General features: G+C 40.6%; 1 protein-coding gene across 9 annotated transcripts in view; it reads right to left on the reverse strand.

Moving 5' to 3' along the window:
- SMAD9 (SMAD family member 9) overlaps nt 1-4,736 on the reverse strand; it is a 75,481-nt gene extending 70,745 nt beyond the window's left edge. For 4 of the 9 annotated variants that reach the window (XM_072720033.1, XM_072720032.1, XM_072720026.1 and 1 more), the window contains exon 1: nt 4,609-4,736. The gene's annotated coding sequence lies outside the window, so the exon portion shown is untranslated. Of the gene's footprint in view, nt 1-2,663; nt 2,728-3,631; nt 3,881-4,356; nt 4,460-4,508 lie in introns of those variants that run through there. The other 5 variants (XM_072720031.1, XM_072720025.1, XM_072720029.1 and 2 more) reach the window with 4 other exon arrangements.
- Between the last annotated feature and the right edge of the window lie 11,097 nt (nt 4,737-15,833).

Consider the following 15,833-nt stretch of genomic DNA (forward strand, 5'->3'; position numbering starts at 1 on the left):
AATTTTTATCTTTGAATTAAATATGAGTTAGAACATGAAGGGGAAGAACCAAGATCTTTTATGTGTTTATGTTTTTAAGATTTTATTTATTTACTTGGGAGACGAAGTACGAGAGAGAGAGACAGAGAGAGAGAGAGAAAGAAAGAAAATGAGCAGGGGGGAGGAGCAAAGGAAGAGGTAGAAGCAGTCCCCCCAGTAAGCGGAGAGCCCCTTACAACACAACGGGCTCAGTCCCAGTACCTCAGGATCTGACCTGAGCCAAAGGCAGACACTTAATCAACTGACCCACCCAGGAGCCCCCTTGTCAGTGTTTATGACTTCTTAAATGATAACAAAGCTGTACGCACACATTTATAATTCATTTCTTACTATTTCTGCATTTCATTTTAAGTTTTGAATTTAAATTTTATGTCAGAGTCTCTTTGATTCTTAGAAAATTGGTTTTGAGTTGATTATACTTCCCAATTAAAACTGTAAAATTCAATGTATTATAGAGGCATGATATTTATACACAAATTATATTTTTACATTTTACTATCTCTATTAATTATGAGTCACTTAACAGAATATGACGCATTTTAAGAAATGATTTAGTATTGTTTGGTAACACAATGAGCAAGGCACAGAGGGAGATTCAGCTCTCTGAAAAGGCTGATAAGAAGACCCTTTATACATCCAACCTGACCAAAACACCTCATCTCAGTAGCCGTCTTTTTTTCTTTTGTGAGCATAGTTTGAAATATATACACTAAAAACAGTATCAATTTTTATCTGGCTGGGGTGGGGGAGAGGGATCAGCATATCATGTTAGCAATTTTCAGTGGAATCACATTAGAGTTTCATTGTGGTAGCCGTATCACATTAAAATCTGTTTTTTTTTTTTTTCTAAATGGTTTCCATTGTGTATTTAGTGAATCTGATATGGAAAATTGCTAATGCAATAAGAGTATCATATAAGCTTTCCTGACTGTAATGCTCAGCCACAATATTCAGGAGAAGACGTTCAACTAGACTGGAGGCATTTCAGAGCTAGCTCTCCACAGCCTCTGAACAAAGACCTCAGCTTAAGTTCAACATTGGCTTCTGGAAAGATGGGCCGCTGAGACCTACTGTATGGGGGAAACTCTTTTACAGATTTTATTTCTGGAAAAACCATGGGTTCAGTGAAAGATGTGTCATTTAATTACTATTTATTGACTGAGCACTAGGCTGGACACTGCGATTGGCATTACAGAAATGAAAAAGATAGATGAAACATGGTCCCTTCCTTCACAGATCTTGAAAGCACTGACTGATGAGAGGAAATAAATGAGCACATGAATAACTTAAGATGAGATGTGGCAAGAGTGGAAGATACAAAGAGCCATAGCAGCTGAAAGGAGAACACACCAAAGCCAGGGTCATCAGAGAAAGTTCTGTGAAGGCAGCACCTGGACAGGGCCATAGAATGTGAGGAAGACACAGATAATCTAAGGATCTGATGCTAGGTTGGGAAGCAGGGGATGGCATTCTAGGCCTTAGCATGAGTAAAGATGCAGAGAAAAGGAAGCCTGGGTATGTGTAGGAAACTATAATTCATTATTTTAATGACAGCATAAAATATGGAAGGAGTGGGAAGATAAATCCGGAAAAGTTGTCTGGGGTCAGCCTGAGGCTGCCACCAAAGGAGAGTAGTGCAGAGTGTTTGGGATGGTTTGGGGTGGAAGTGACAGGATGCAGTCCACTGGCAAGATTAACACCCAGCTTTCACTGGTATGATGGCTTTTAATGCTAACAGATCTTGTGAAATCTTAACAACTTTAGTTAGCACACGTTTCTTGAGACACAATTTACAGGAATATTTATTTTAAAAAGTTAGTTTATTGCCAAGGGCTAATTGTTTATTTTTTGTTATGTGACTACTCATAACATGGACCTTCACCAGCTTAACAGAAAAAAATATCTATAAAGCATGCTCAAAGTATTAGAACTACTTATGAATTTACTGTTTGCTTTTTTTTTTTTTTGCTTTAGAATAACTTTTCAACTCACTAGCAACAGTAACCAAGGAAATATAAATCCAACAGCCTAGAATTACAACTATTTGAAGAGATTCATGCTTTCAATGTACTGCTATATTTATTATTTTATTCTGGAAGCTTCTCTGTTTCTGAATTCCCCTCCAAAGGTTAGAAGCAATAAACAAAATCTGCACTCAGGTTTAAAATGTAATTAGTATGTTTTGCAAATTAAAAAAAAAAAAGGTCTTAATTTTCCATAACTTTTGCTTTCCCTTAAAGCAAAGTACAGTCTGTGGGTTAAGTACTATTTCTGACTTACTAAAGGCGAATATGATGAAATTGCTGTTTTATTTATTGCAAAAGGAATGTGAGATATAAACTAGTTAGTTGCCTAAGTGCCATAGTGACCACTCCTGAAACATCAGCTCTCCCAACCTGGCAAAGGAAACTGCACTCTCATTAATCGGAATTAAACTATCCACAACACCTAAAACGAATATTTCAATCTTTATGAAATAATTTCTCGACAGATTTCTTTTCTCCTTCAACTGGCCACATGGCCAGAAAGGATAAACAAATCTGCCTGTTGTTTATTACTGATAGATATCCTTGGCAAGGTTTCATTAAAAACAACAACAACAACAAAGCTCTTCTTTCTCATACCATGTCTTGAGCAATCAGGGATGTAGTAGTTGACATCTGTGAACATTCTCTGATTAGCCATTAACTGAAGATACAGAAATAAAAGAAAAATATTTTAGAGGGAGAAAAGTCATATAGTTCATGCTGACGTTAAGACACTGATGATGATATCACAAAGATGTGAGAATCATAAAGTTCTTGGGCGTTTAACCTAAAATTTGCTTATACCTTTGATCTGTAGTAAACACTGTACTGATAAAAATGAGTTTGTTCAGATTAAGAATATGTTGGCATTCTCTTAAACATAGCTTAAAACCACAGAGCTGAAGCATAACACAACTGGGACAAAGATAGCCAGTCAAGCATAAAAATGGGAGTTGGTTGTGTCAGAATAGATTAAGAGGCTGAGGGCTGTCTGCTAAAGACAGTTGTCTTGCCATCAATGAAGGCAATTATTATCACTAAATGTTATTTTTCTGATATATTATTTTAAACTTCTGTCATATTATATTTAAAAATGCCCCTTATTTATAAACTATTACATCATTTTCTTATCTGCAGTGTCCTTCTTGGAAAACCACAAACTTGAAAACAGTCCAAAATCTTGTTCATGGTTTCCTACAAGCATAGAAAGATTCACTTATTGAATTTGCAGTTAGGAGAATGTATTTGGGTCTTACTTTTACTTCGTTTTTAAACACAGATCGCTATTTTAAAAATACAAACACCCGACGGCACGCCCTCGCACCGACAGGGCTCCTGAGGCACGAGATAGATTTGTAGCGTGAGCGTTTCACTCACTCAGAAGGACGCCCCAAAAGCTCTGCGTAGTAATGGCCAGGGAGGCAGCACTAGTAAACGCCTTATGACTTTACAGTTATCCTCTATTACTCCTGCAAAAACCACACTCCCAAAAGGTCATCCGAGAAAGTCGGCAAACCACTGAAATGCACTTGTAAACCGGATCCATTAAAAGCAGCCCAGAGCACCTTCGGGCGTGCGTCCCGCTGTTGATTACCGGGTAGATAGTTCACAAGCAGTTTTATTCTGAAACTGGATTTACATTCCGTGCAGGCTAGTTCTCAGGAGCAGCCTCCCAACCCAGAAACGAGTCCACGGAGTATCTCTGAATCACCGTTTGAGATTTCCACTGTCAAGGGGGGAGGAGGAAGGAACAGGAAGGGAAGGGTGCCGGCGACCAGCCACCCACCAGCGCGGTCCCCGCTCCTCGCGCCCACAAGGCTGGCGTCAGGGAGTCTCCGGTCTGCGCCCCGCCTCGCCCCTCCCCCTCCTCCCTCCGCGAGCGGCACCGAACCGGGCGGAGGCAGGGGCGACCTCCCAGCTCCTGCGCCCCGAGCGCCGGCCGACAGCGAACGACATCCCGGACTTTTTTTCCTCCCCGCCTCGCGTGTCTCCAAGGTGAGCGGAGCAAGAGAGCCCCGACGGAGGCCAGGGAGGCGGCCGAGTCACAATCACCGCCCCCCACTACTGAGCTCCGGGTCTGGGCGTCCACGGCGCCTGTCCCCGGCGCTCGACCGCCGCGCGGTGCCCGGCCCGGCCGCCCGGGGGCCGGCGCGCATCCCTGCCTCGGCCCACGCCCCGGCCCACGCCCCGGCCCCGCCGCGGGACGAGCATCTGCCGCAGGTCCCAGGTGCCCGCGGCCCGGGCGCGCCGCCAAGGCTCCGAGCTGCCCCCTGCGGCCCCACCCACCCACCCCAAACAGGCTCCACCGAGGACCACGGGGACGCAGAGGACAAAGAACCGAGTCACACAGCGAAGGGCCTGGAGACTTCCCTTGGGGAACGACGCAGCCGCACAGCGCGCACACACACACACCCGCAGCGGGCCGGGGAGGGCGTCGCTTACCTGTCCCCGCGGTGCCGCTCCGCCCTCCCCCACCCTAGGCCTGCTGCCCCCCGCCCCCGCCGTGGTCCCCAGCCGCCCGCTCCGAGCGCCGCGCACTCACTGCGAGGCTGCGCGCGCCCAGCGGCTGCAGGGCCCGGCGGCGGCGGCGGCGGCGGCGGCGGGGACCGAGACAGCGGCTGCGGCGGCGGCGGCGGCGGCCCCAGCCGGCGTCAGTCAGACTGGAGCCGCGAAGCCTCATCGCCCGTATTAGTGCGCCGACCTGGAAAGCGGCCAGGAGCCCTGCGCACGGGTCCGCCCCGCCTGCCGCCGCGCGCCCGCCGCCCCGGGAGCCCGCGAGGCGGGGGGAGCGCGGCCGGCCCCGCGGCCACGTGCGCGGAAACTTGCTGCGGCGGCGCTCGGCGCGGCCCCTGCGGGACCCGGGCTGGCCTCGGCGGCGGGTCGAGCCCCGCGGGCGGGCCGCTGGGCCGAGGCTCCGGCCGCCTCGCGTCTCGCCGTCCCGCCAGTCCTGAGGTGTCGGGTCCGCCTGGAGCCGGAGGCCGGGAGGGTCGTCGCCAGAACTCGAGGCGCAGAGCCCGCAGATCGGCGCGGACCCCCCGCCCCAGCCGCGCTCTCGGACGCGCTCCGGGCCTGACGGCTACTGTTCCCTGCCTTTGTTCCTTACCCGCTTTTCACACTAAAGGGACCATTGCCCCAGCCGCAGCACCGAGCAACTGGTTTTGCACCGGCACGGGCAGAAGAAAACCTAATCACTGTAAGTGGTTAGTGGTGGTAAAAACTAGTCACGTAGTCATGTGGATTCTCATTTCTTTATGTATATTTATTTGCTTGACACCCTAGCATATGATATATAATATTATTTAATGAAGATGCACCCTGTGGGCGCTGAGCAACGTTAATGCACAACCTTCTCGCCTCAGGGCCCGGCTACCCCCGAGGCGGCTTGCTCTTTGCGGTCACTGTGGACTCCTGGAACCTACTCAGTACATTTAGGAAAAGCCCTCAACATGCTGATGTTCGCCATCGGCCAGTGTCCCTTCATGGAAAAGGCGATTAACTGTGGAGGCAAACATAGCATTGAGCATCAAGAGGACAGTATTCCTTTTGCTCCTATGTATAGAAAAATCATGCCTCCAAAAGGCCCTGATGCCTCTGAAATGTAAATGCAAGGCTTCCAATTTAACTGCTTTTTCTACTTCTGAAAGCACTGTGCTTTCTTCCCCCTGGCAGATGCCATTTTTGCATTATCATACTGTTGTGATTGAGCAATGACCTTGTATGGAAAGGCATTTGTGTTTGAACCTTAAACTCGAATTTAATTAAGTCCTACACCTGACCCATTTACCTCTGTCTCTGCTCCAGGTCGGGTGTTAGGATTGAAACTGCTATGCGTGTGAAACACCAGGAAACGTTTGGACTGCTAAATGCTCCAGATAGGGCTTGATGTGCACTTTATGACAAGTAAACTGATTAGGTCCTCAGAATTAATACCTTGTGTCTCACAAGGTTGATTTCGTTTTGTTTTTAATGTTATTGAGAAAAGAAATGCCCGGTCACTACTTCAGCTTCCGTATGTGCGTTAGATGATGTAGAGGACACAATGCAGAGCAAGAAATTATAACCTCTGCAATGCTGGCTCATGCTTCTGGCATGGAATCTTTTTAAGTTCACAGAATTCTCTTGGCTCTTGGCAGGACTTGAATTTGCAGATTCTTTGTGTGTCCTCTGTTTGTTTGCCTTTTTTTTTTTTTCTGTACGTTATCATTTACATACCAAGAAATTTTGGCACCTAAAAGTTAGCCTGTCACTTATGCAGTTCCTATCATTTATTCCTGAAACCTAGTATAGAAAGTTTATCCATTGTGTACAAGAACAATAAGATCTGGTAAGCTCCAAGGAGAAAAGGCCCACTCCTGGAAAGAAGGCTCAGTGTTACACTCCATTTTTCAGAAGCTAACTATCCTTGTGATAAGAAATCCAGACCCTGCTGGATTTTTTTCCTCTTGATTTCTTGATTAGCTGCAATGTTACACTTGTTAGAAATTTTACCAACTATGTAATGGGAATCATATGAGGGGTGAGACTCAGTCACAGGTTGTGATTTGGTGGAACCTTCAATAAAATTTTGGTGCAAGACCTGAAAATCACAGTGAAACTAAGCTCTCCCTTTTCTGAATTGCAAGAACTTGGTGCAGCATGAGCAACTATAGCCTAGAGAACAGTATTAGGAGGTGTGTCCTTACCCATGAGAGAGTATCTGTCCTTTTCACTTGTTATATATGCTCAACATAGGACATGATTATGATAAAGGCTGTAATCATCCATACATACAAAGATTCTGCTCTGTGCATCTGCTGTACCTGATGTTTGTTCTAGCGTTATAATCGTTTCACTCAGAACCACAACTACGAATTGTTGCCTACACATTCCTTTCATTTCTAGTTTCTTTCATATATTTCATCTGAAGTTCTGCCCTAACTTGGCCCTTTTTCTGACTCCCTCTTGAACTTTTCTTCAAGCCATCATTCAGTCATTAACCAGTATTAAACCCTTTCCTGAACACAGGTGCCTGGACAAGTCACGTGGACACAGAGCACTGGTCTTAAGGAAACTAGGTCTCATTAGGAAAGACACGTATCAATGATTATCATACAACTTCAGTGTGTCACTTAGGGGTGAAGGCACAAGGGAGGTGTCAGGGAATCGCCACAGAAGCAAAATTCAGCTACATCCTTGGGAAGTGAATATGAATGACCACTGTCTCATAGCCAGAGAACCCCTCCCATACTCACAGTCTGGGTAGATGCAGCCCTGTGGGTGCCAGCTTTGTGGCAGAGCGCAGCTGCATTTCAGCCCCCTTGGCCAGGAGCTCTGATGGAGGCACGCAGTGCTGCAGTGAACATGGGTGTGCAAATACCTCTTTGAGATCCTGTTTTGAATTATTTTGGGTGTATACCCAGAAGTGGGGCTGCTGGATCATATGATAATTCTGAGTTTAATCTTTGATGACCATTTTACATTCCCACCAATAATATACACAGGTGTTTCAATTTCTCTGCATCCTTACAAGCACTTGTTATTTTCTTTTAATAGTGGTCATTCTAATGAGTGTGACAGGATATCTTATTGTGGTTTTGATTTGTCTTACTCTTAATTTTACTAATGTTGAATATCTTTTCATATGCTTGCTGGCCATTTGTATATTTTCTTTGGAGAATTGTCTATTCAAGTCTTTTGCCCATTTTTTAATAAGGCTATTTGGGCTTTTTGATGGGTTGTGGGAGTTCCTTATATAGTCTAGATATTAATCCTTTATCAGATATGTGATTTGCAAATATTTTCTCCCCTTCTGTAAGTTGCCTTTGCACTCTTTTGATTATTTCCTTTGATGACAGAAACTTTTAAGTTTGATGTAGTCACATTTGTTTGTTTTGCTTTTGTTGTCTGTACTTTCAGTGTCCATATGTTCACTGCTGGTATATATAAATAAATTGATAATAAATGTTTATCTTATATCCTGTGACCTTGCTGAACTCACTTATTAGTTGTAGAATGCTATTTTTAAAGATTCTCTGGAGTGTTTTTATGTAAACAATTTATCATATAATCTACAAATATAGACAGTTTTATTTCCTACTTCCTCACTTACATTCCTTTTTCTTGCCTTAGTGCATTGACTAGAACTTTCAGCATTATATTTAATAAGAGTGGTGAGAGGGCATCCTTGCCTTGTCCCTGACCTTAGAACAAAGCATTAATTTTTTCCCTATTACATTTAATGTTATCTGTAGATGCAGATTCACTTTATCAAGTTGTGGAAGTTCCCTTCTAGTCCTGTTTTTCTGAGAGTTTTTATCATGAATGGATGTCAAACTTTCCATTTTTTCTGAAATAATTGACAAATATTTTTTCTTTTTTATCCCATTAACATGATGTATTATATTTTCTTTTTCTTAAGATTTATTTATTTATTTATTCATGAAAGATATATAGAGAGAGGCAGAGACATAGGCAGAGGGAGAAGCAGGCTCCCTGCAGGAAACCTGATTTGGGACTTGATCCCAGCACCCTGGGATCACGTCCTGAGCTGAAGGCAGACACTCAACCACTGAGCCACCCAGGTGCTCCTATATTGATTAATTTTCAAATGTTGATCCATCCTTGCATCCTATAATAAGGCACACTTGATCATACAGCGTAATTATTTTTACATACAAAGTAATTTTGTTAATATCTTATTAAGGATTTTTGTGTCTATATTCAAGAAGAATACTGTTCTGTAGTTTTTTTTTTTTTTTTTGCATTTTCTTTGTCTGGTTTTGATATCAAGGTAATCTTTCATGAAATGAATTGGGAAGTGTTTCCCTCTTTTCTATTTTCTAGATCAGAGTATGTAGACTTGGTGTTAATTCTTTAATGTTTGGTAGAATTTTCTAGTGAAATTATATAAGTCTAAAGATTTTTCTTTTAAATTTCATATCCAATTTCTTTATAGTGTGGGGCTATAACTAATCAAATGATCTGTTTCATTGGTGCATTATATTATGTGTTTTTCCAAGGAAGTGGTCTGTTTTATCTTAGTTGCCAAATTTATGTGTATGGAGTTGTTTGTAGTATTCTCTTATTATCTTTTTGACGTCTGTAGGGTCACTACAGCATTATATTTAATAAGAGTGGTATCTCTTATTAAATAATTATGAAATATCAAATATTATTCAATTAAATATTAAATATTAAATATTAATAGTGATATTAAAGTATAACTACAGTGATACTTTCTCTTTTACTCCTGATACTCATAACTGTGTCTTCTCTCTGTTTCTGTCATTCTTGCCAGTGGCTTGCCAATTTTTTTGATCCTTTCAGAGAAGATCTTTGTTTCGTTGATATTCTCTATTTTTTTTTCTGTTTTCAATTCCATTGATTTTTTTATCTTTATTCTTTCCTTCCTTCTGCTTATTATGTTTTGTTTTTTGTTTTTGCTTTTATATTAGGTTGTTGAGGTGGGAACTTAGATTATCAGTTTGAGACTTTCCCTCTTTCCTAATGTATTCATTGAATGCTTTAAATTTATCTCTTAGCATTTCTTTGCCTGTGTCTCACAGATTTTGTTATGTTCTATATTCATTTTCATTCATATATATATTAAAATTTCCCTTGAGACCTCCTTTTTGGCCCATGCGTTATTTGGAAGTGTGCTGTTTAGTTCCCAAATGTTTGGGCAGAGATTCTCCTGTTCTGTTTCTGCTATTAACTTCTGGTTTCATGTGTTGTATTGTTGAGTACACTCTATATGATTTCAATTCTTTCATTTGTTGAAGTTTCCTTTATGGTCCAAGATATGATTAACTTGATATATGTTCAGTATCAGCATTAGAAGAGAATGTATAGCTGCTGTTTCTGTGTGAAGTTTTCTATAAATATCTGTTAGATCCTGTTAGTTGGTGGTGGTGTTTTCTGTATTCTTGCTGATTTTATGTGTAGTTTTTGAAAAATCATTTATTGAGAGAGGAATATTGAAGCCTCTAAGTATAATTTATTTATTTTCCCTTTCAGTTCTATCAATTTTTGCTTCATATATTTTGTTACTCTGTTGTTTGGGGCATACACATTTAATATTTGTATATCTTCTTGGTATGTTGAATCTTTTTATTATTATTATATAATGTTCCTTTATGTTTCTGGTAATTTTTGATTTAAAGTCACTTTATCTGATATGATACCCACTCCTGCTTTCCTCTTTGATTCAGTTTTATATGATATATATATTCCTATTATTTTAGTTCAGCTATGTCTAAATTGTTATATTTGTTGTGAGTATCTTGTATATAGTATACAGTTGGGTCATGTTTTTTAAATCCTCTCTGCAATCTCTTTTATTTGTTGAATTGAGACCATTTGTATTTAATGTAACATATTATTGATATGTTAGAACTTGTCTGTTATTATATTTTTTGTTGTATGGTTGTTCTGGTTTTTTTTCTCTGTTTCCTTTTACTGCTATCCTATAGGTTACTTGAACAATTTTTAAAATTCCATTTTGATTTATTTGTAGTCTTTTTGAATATATGTATGTATAGCTTTTTTAATGATTGCTGTAGATATTACATTGTATATGCATAATTTTTCACAACCTACTGGTGTTATTTTACCAGTTAGAAGGAAATACAGAAACCTAATCTCTGTTCTTAGTCCCTCTATCCTCCTTTATGTATAATTATATAATTGTGTTATATATTCTTCTACATACATTTACAACATCAGATAGTTATAATATTTGTCTTTGTCACTAAACATAATTTTAAAAGTCTAGGGGAAAAGGAAAATCTTTGTATTTACCAGTATTTTGCTTACCATAATCTTCCTTCCTAATGTTCCAGGTTTCTTTCTTTTGATGTTTTCTTTCTGTTTAGAGAACTTTGTGTAGCCATTGTTTTGGTAGGTCTGTGGGTGCCAGATTCTCTAAGCTTTCATTCTTCATCTGAGATTGTCTTAATTTCCCCTTTATACTGGAAGGATTTTTTTCCCCTAAGTAAAAGAAACTATGTTGATAGTTCCTTTCTTTTAGCATTCAGAGAATATTGTGCCACATCCTTCTGACCTCTCCATGATGTCTGATGGTGAATTCTGTAATTCTGATTGCTTCCTCACTACAGGTAATATGCCATCTTTTTTTCTGGTGGTTTTCAAGATTTCAAGAGTTTTTCTGTCTGTAGTTTTCAGAAGTTTAATTATGTGTCTTTGAGGAGTTTATCCAATAAGGAATCAGAATCTGTAGGTTTATGTTTCTTGCCAAGTTTGAATTTTCGGCCATGATTTCCTCAAGTACTTTCTCAGCCCTTGAAGAGACTCTGATGATACAAATGTTAGATCTTTTCATAGTTTCACAGGTTCCTGAGGCTTTTTTTTTTCATTTTAGTGTCTTTCTTTTGATCAGATTGAATAATTTCTATTTATCTTTCATGTTACTGACTCCTTCCTTCATCGCCTTCATTCTACTGTTGAGCCATCCACTAAGCTTTTTATTTTAGTTATTGTGTTTTTCAATTCTAAAATTTCCATTTAGTTTTTGATAACTTCTTTTACTCCACTGAGATTTTCTTTTCTTTTCTTTCTTTTTTTTCCTAAGGCTTTCTGTTTTTTCATACATTTCAAGCATGCTTATAATTGCATTGTAGCATTTTTATGATGGCTACTTTAAAAACATTATCAGATAATTCTAGCATTTCTGTAATCTAAGTGTTGGCATCTATTGATTGTTTTTATTCAAGTTAAGATTTTTCTGGTCCTTGTTTTGACATATGATTTTCTCTTGAAACCTGGACATTTAAAAAAATTGTTTTTGTAGACTCTGGATCTCATTTAAACCTTTCTTTTTTAAACTTTTTTTATTTATGCATGAGAGACAGAGAGACAGAGGCAGAGACACAGGCAGAGGGAGAAGCAGGCTCCACGCAGGGGGCCCGATGCGGGACTCGATCCCAGGTCCCCAGGATCACACCCTGGGCTGTAAGGCGGCCCTAAACCGCTGAGCCACTGGGCTGCCCCTCATTTAAACCTTTCTTATTAGCTAGCTTTTTCTGACACTACTCTGGCAAGGGAAGGGGGAGCATGTCTTATTATATTGTCAGGTGGAGGTAGAAGTACAGATTCCCCACTTGGCCCCTATTGATACCAAAGGGAAGAGAGGCTATTTTTTACTATTGGAGGAATGGGAGTTCTGGCTACATGGTCTTCATTGTGATTGTGGTAAGGGTTCCTTTATTACTGCTGGATCACTAGAGTTAATGATGCCTTCTCTGACACCATGTCAGTGAGGAGGGAGGTAAAGCAGCTTGTTACTCTGTGAGGAGGGTGTGGGAGTGGAAGAGAGGCTCCTCTGGTGATCTCCACTTATGTCATAAGGTAGAGAACTCATTACTGGCTGGTGGGAATGAAAGTCCTGTTCCTTACTTGGCATTCTCTGACTTCACCCTGCTAAGGGTGTTTGGGTGCCTTATTATAGCCTCATGAGGGTACCAGTCTAGGCTCCCCATTTAGCCTTTGCTATTGTCAGCAAGGTTAGGGTCACCATTTGTTTTCTGTAGTATTTGATTGGAAGGGAGCAGTTACTGTGTGAAGGTTTTCTGTTTTGCTGACCTTGCTCCTTTCATGGTCTTTTGGCAAGGGAGAGAGGCATTTTAGGAATTTTTTTTTTTTTTTTTTTTTTTTTTGCCTGTGCCCATCAGCATTTTTAGTGACTGCTTCTCCTACAAGTCTGGGATATATGAGACAAAAAGAAAACGTAAGGAAGTCACCACTGTGTCCTTCTGTATGTCTCAAGGTCCCTAGACAGTCTGCCTTCTTCTTGCATCTTTCAGAATCTACTTCTGTTTCTTTTATATATAATGTCCAGGGGTTTTATTTGTGCTTAGCAAGAGAGAATAGATAGAGTACATTTATTTCACCTTGCTGGGAGTACTTACTTTAATTTTTTTTTTTTTTTTTTTTGGTCGTAGAACAATTATCCTGCTTTAGCTTTAGCTGTCCCTTCCACTAAAGCTTTTAAGAAAATATTTCTTTAGATCTCAAGGAATACAGTTAACACTATAAAAGAGTGGGACTGCTATTCTAAGTTTATTTCGGAAGAATGACAAAGAGCAAAAGGAACTGGGAGGATATAAAGTATCTTCCCAGATGGAGGTGTTTTTACTTCGATCGAAGCTGTACATCGTGCATGGAGAGTCCTATAGAAATATAATAATTTAGGGAAAATTTTCCTAATTTTCAACTGCAAAGATTTAATTTTCCTCAGAATATATCTGGCTCCTTGATTTTACATTACTTGAATTGCTATGTAAATGCTTCACACTTTCTTTCCAAGTAGATTGTTCGAGATTAGACACCTTTAAATGTGATTTCCTCCGAATTACATAATAAATCCATCCAATAATGCTTGGGAGCTAGGCATTCAATATGTATGTACTCACTGAGTGAATGATAGAATGAATGAGTGATTTATAAAAGATATATATTTTTTTAAAGATTTATTTATTTATTTGAAAGAGAGCACAGTGGAAGGGGCAGAGAGAGAGAGAGGGAGCCAGAATCCCAACCAGGCTCCCCGCTGGTTGGACCCTGAGATCATTATCTGAGTAAAAACCAAGAGCCACACATTCAACCAATTGCGCCACCCAAGCTTCCCCCAAAATAATCTTTTTCTAAAGATTTGGTAGTGTACATATTGTTAGTTTAAGGACTTGTACTTTCTCTTCAATTTTATTTTGGAGGATTCAAATTTAAATTCATATACTAGTGTGTGTTTGGGGCATGTTTATGGGCACTATGTATTTTGAGGCCTAAGTTTTCCTGTTCCTGCACTCATAGTGGAATGAGTTGCATTGACAATCACCTACCCTCTACTTTCATCACATACACACATATTACACACACATATGCATATGCATGCCCATTTTCTTGTTAATGTAAACATTTGTGGGTCAGAGGTAGTATACATAACTTCACTTTCCAGGAGTATTTCTGAGGTGCAATGTGATACTTCTCAGATAAAGATCACGGCTGTCACTCTTGGTCCTTTCTCTGCTCTCAGTCTTTTCTATAGGACTACCTTTTGATGGAAGAAACCTGGAGGCAGGTTTCTGCTGAATACCATGGAAGCCCTTGCTCTACCCCGACCCTCCTAGGTGGGGGAAGTTGCCCACAGTGTCTGCAGAAGCTTCAGTGAGGTTTAAACCCACTGCTGATGTGCCTGACCTTTCATTGGGATTCCTAGAGGCTGTGGGAAGAGACAGTTTCTGGCATTCCCACTTGGAAAATGGAAAACAATTTCTCCACAGAAATAGCATTGCAAAACACGGTCAGGTATTACTGCAGACTAGTACAGAGTAGTTCAGGTATATTATAGACTTATTATACACGTTTCAGACTGCTGTAAGGACTTAACCATACTTTTCTAATATTGTTTTCATGGGAAGCAACTTATGAGTTCCAAACAACTGACTTATGAGCAGGCTTGGGTTTATAAATAGAAGACAGGCTGAGCGCCTCCAGGCATGTGGTTCTACAGGTGAGATTGGCAGGCATCGTGCCCTTAAAATGCAAAGTTCTCAGAAGGCAAGGATAGGATCTGTTTTGCTTGCACATGTAGTGCACTCTATCACTGTATCAAGTGATCCTGGGATGAGTTTTTTTTTTTTAAATCTATATATTTATATATCTATCTGTTCGTATTGTGTACAGAAAGAACACCTAGATGGGTTCAAATCTGCTTTTTTTTTTTAATTTTATTTATTTATGATAGTCATACAGAGAGAAAGAGAGAGAGGCAGAGACACAGGCAGAGGGAGAAGCAGGCTCCATGCGCCGGGAGCCCGATGTGGGATTCGATCCCGGGTCTCCAGGATCGCGCCCTGGGCCAAAGGCAGGCGCCAAACCGCTGCGCCACCCAGGGATCCCTCAAATCTGCTTTTTTGTGACCATCAAACTACTACCTGGAGTTTTTCTTAAAATCAGTGAATTAGGGGATCCCTGGGTGGCTCAGCGGTTTGGCGCCTGCCTTCCACCCAGGGCGTGATCCTGGAGTCCCAGGATCAAGTCCCACGACTGAGTCCCATGTTAGGCTTTCTGCATGGAGCCTGCTTCTCCCTCTGCCTGTGTCTCTGCCTCTCTCCCTCTCTCTGTCTCTCATGAATAAATAAGATCTTTAAAAAAAATAAAATCAGTGAATTATAAATGTATCACTTCATAGAGTCCTTTATTGGATTAACATAATGAAATAATTAATTTGTAGATTTGATGGATTTTGAGATTGCACAAAAAACAAAGCAGCCTACCAGACTACTATTTCAGGGGCCTTAGCTGTCAATAAAGTGGATAAACTCACTCATATAATTTTTTTTTGACAAATGAATTGAAATGGTGGCATTATCTGTTTACTTTGGGAAACTTTATTGAATAATCACAATTTAGAATGTGTGTAGACACAAATAAAAGGCAAGGTGTCTGCTGTGAAGAAAATTATAACAATAAAGAAAATGGAAAATAGAACTGGAAAATCAACCATGAATGGCAGAAGTGCATAACTATGGAGAGAATGGAATTACAGATGTCAACACATTATCATCCAGATGGAATCTGAAGTCAAACAAACTCTGTATTAAAATATTCTGTAAGAATAAGTCAGAAGGTAGAAAATAAATGGTCAAGTTGTCTGATTATAATAAGCTTGTCCTCTCAGTTTTAATCATGTCCCACTATCCTTTATACTTTCTTTTATTTAGAAGTACAACTATTGGCTACTTGTGGGACCTTGGGCAAATTACTTGCCTA

Source organism: Vulpes vulpes, chromosome 9 (assembly GCF_048418805.1).
Source record: "Vulpes vulpes isolate BD-2025 chromosome 9, VulVul3, whole genome shotgun sequence".
NCBI classification, from domain to species: domain Eukaryota; kingdom Metazoa; phylum Chordata; class Mammalia; order Carnivora; family Canidae; genus Vulpes; species Vulpes vulpes.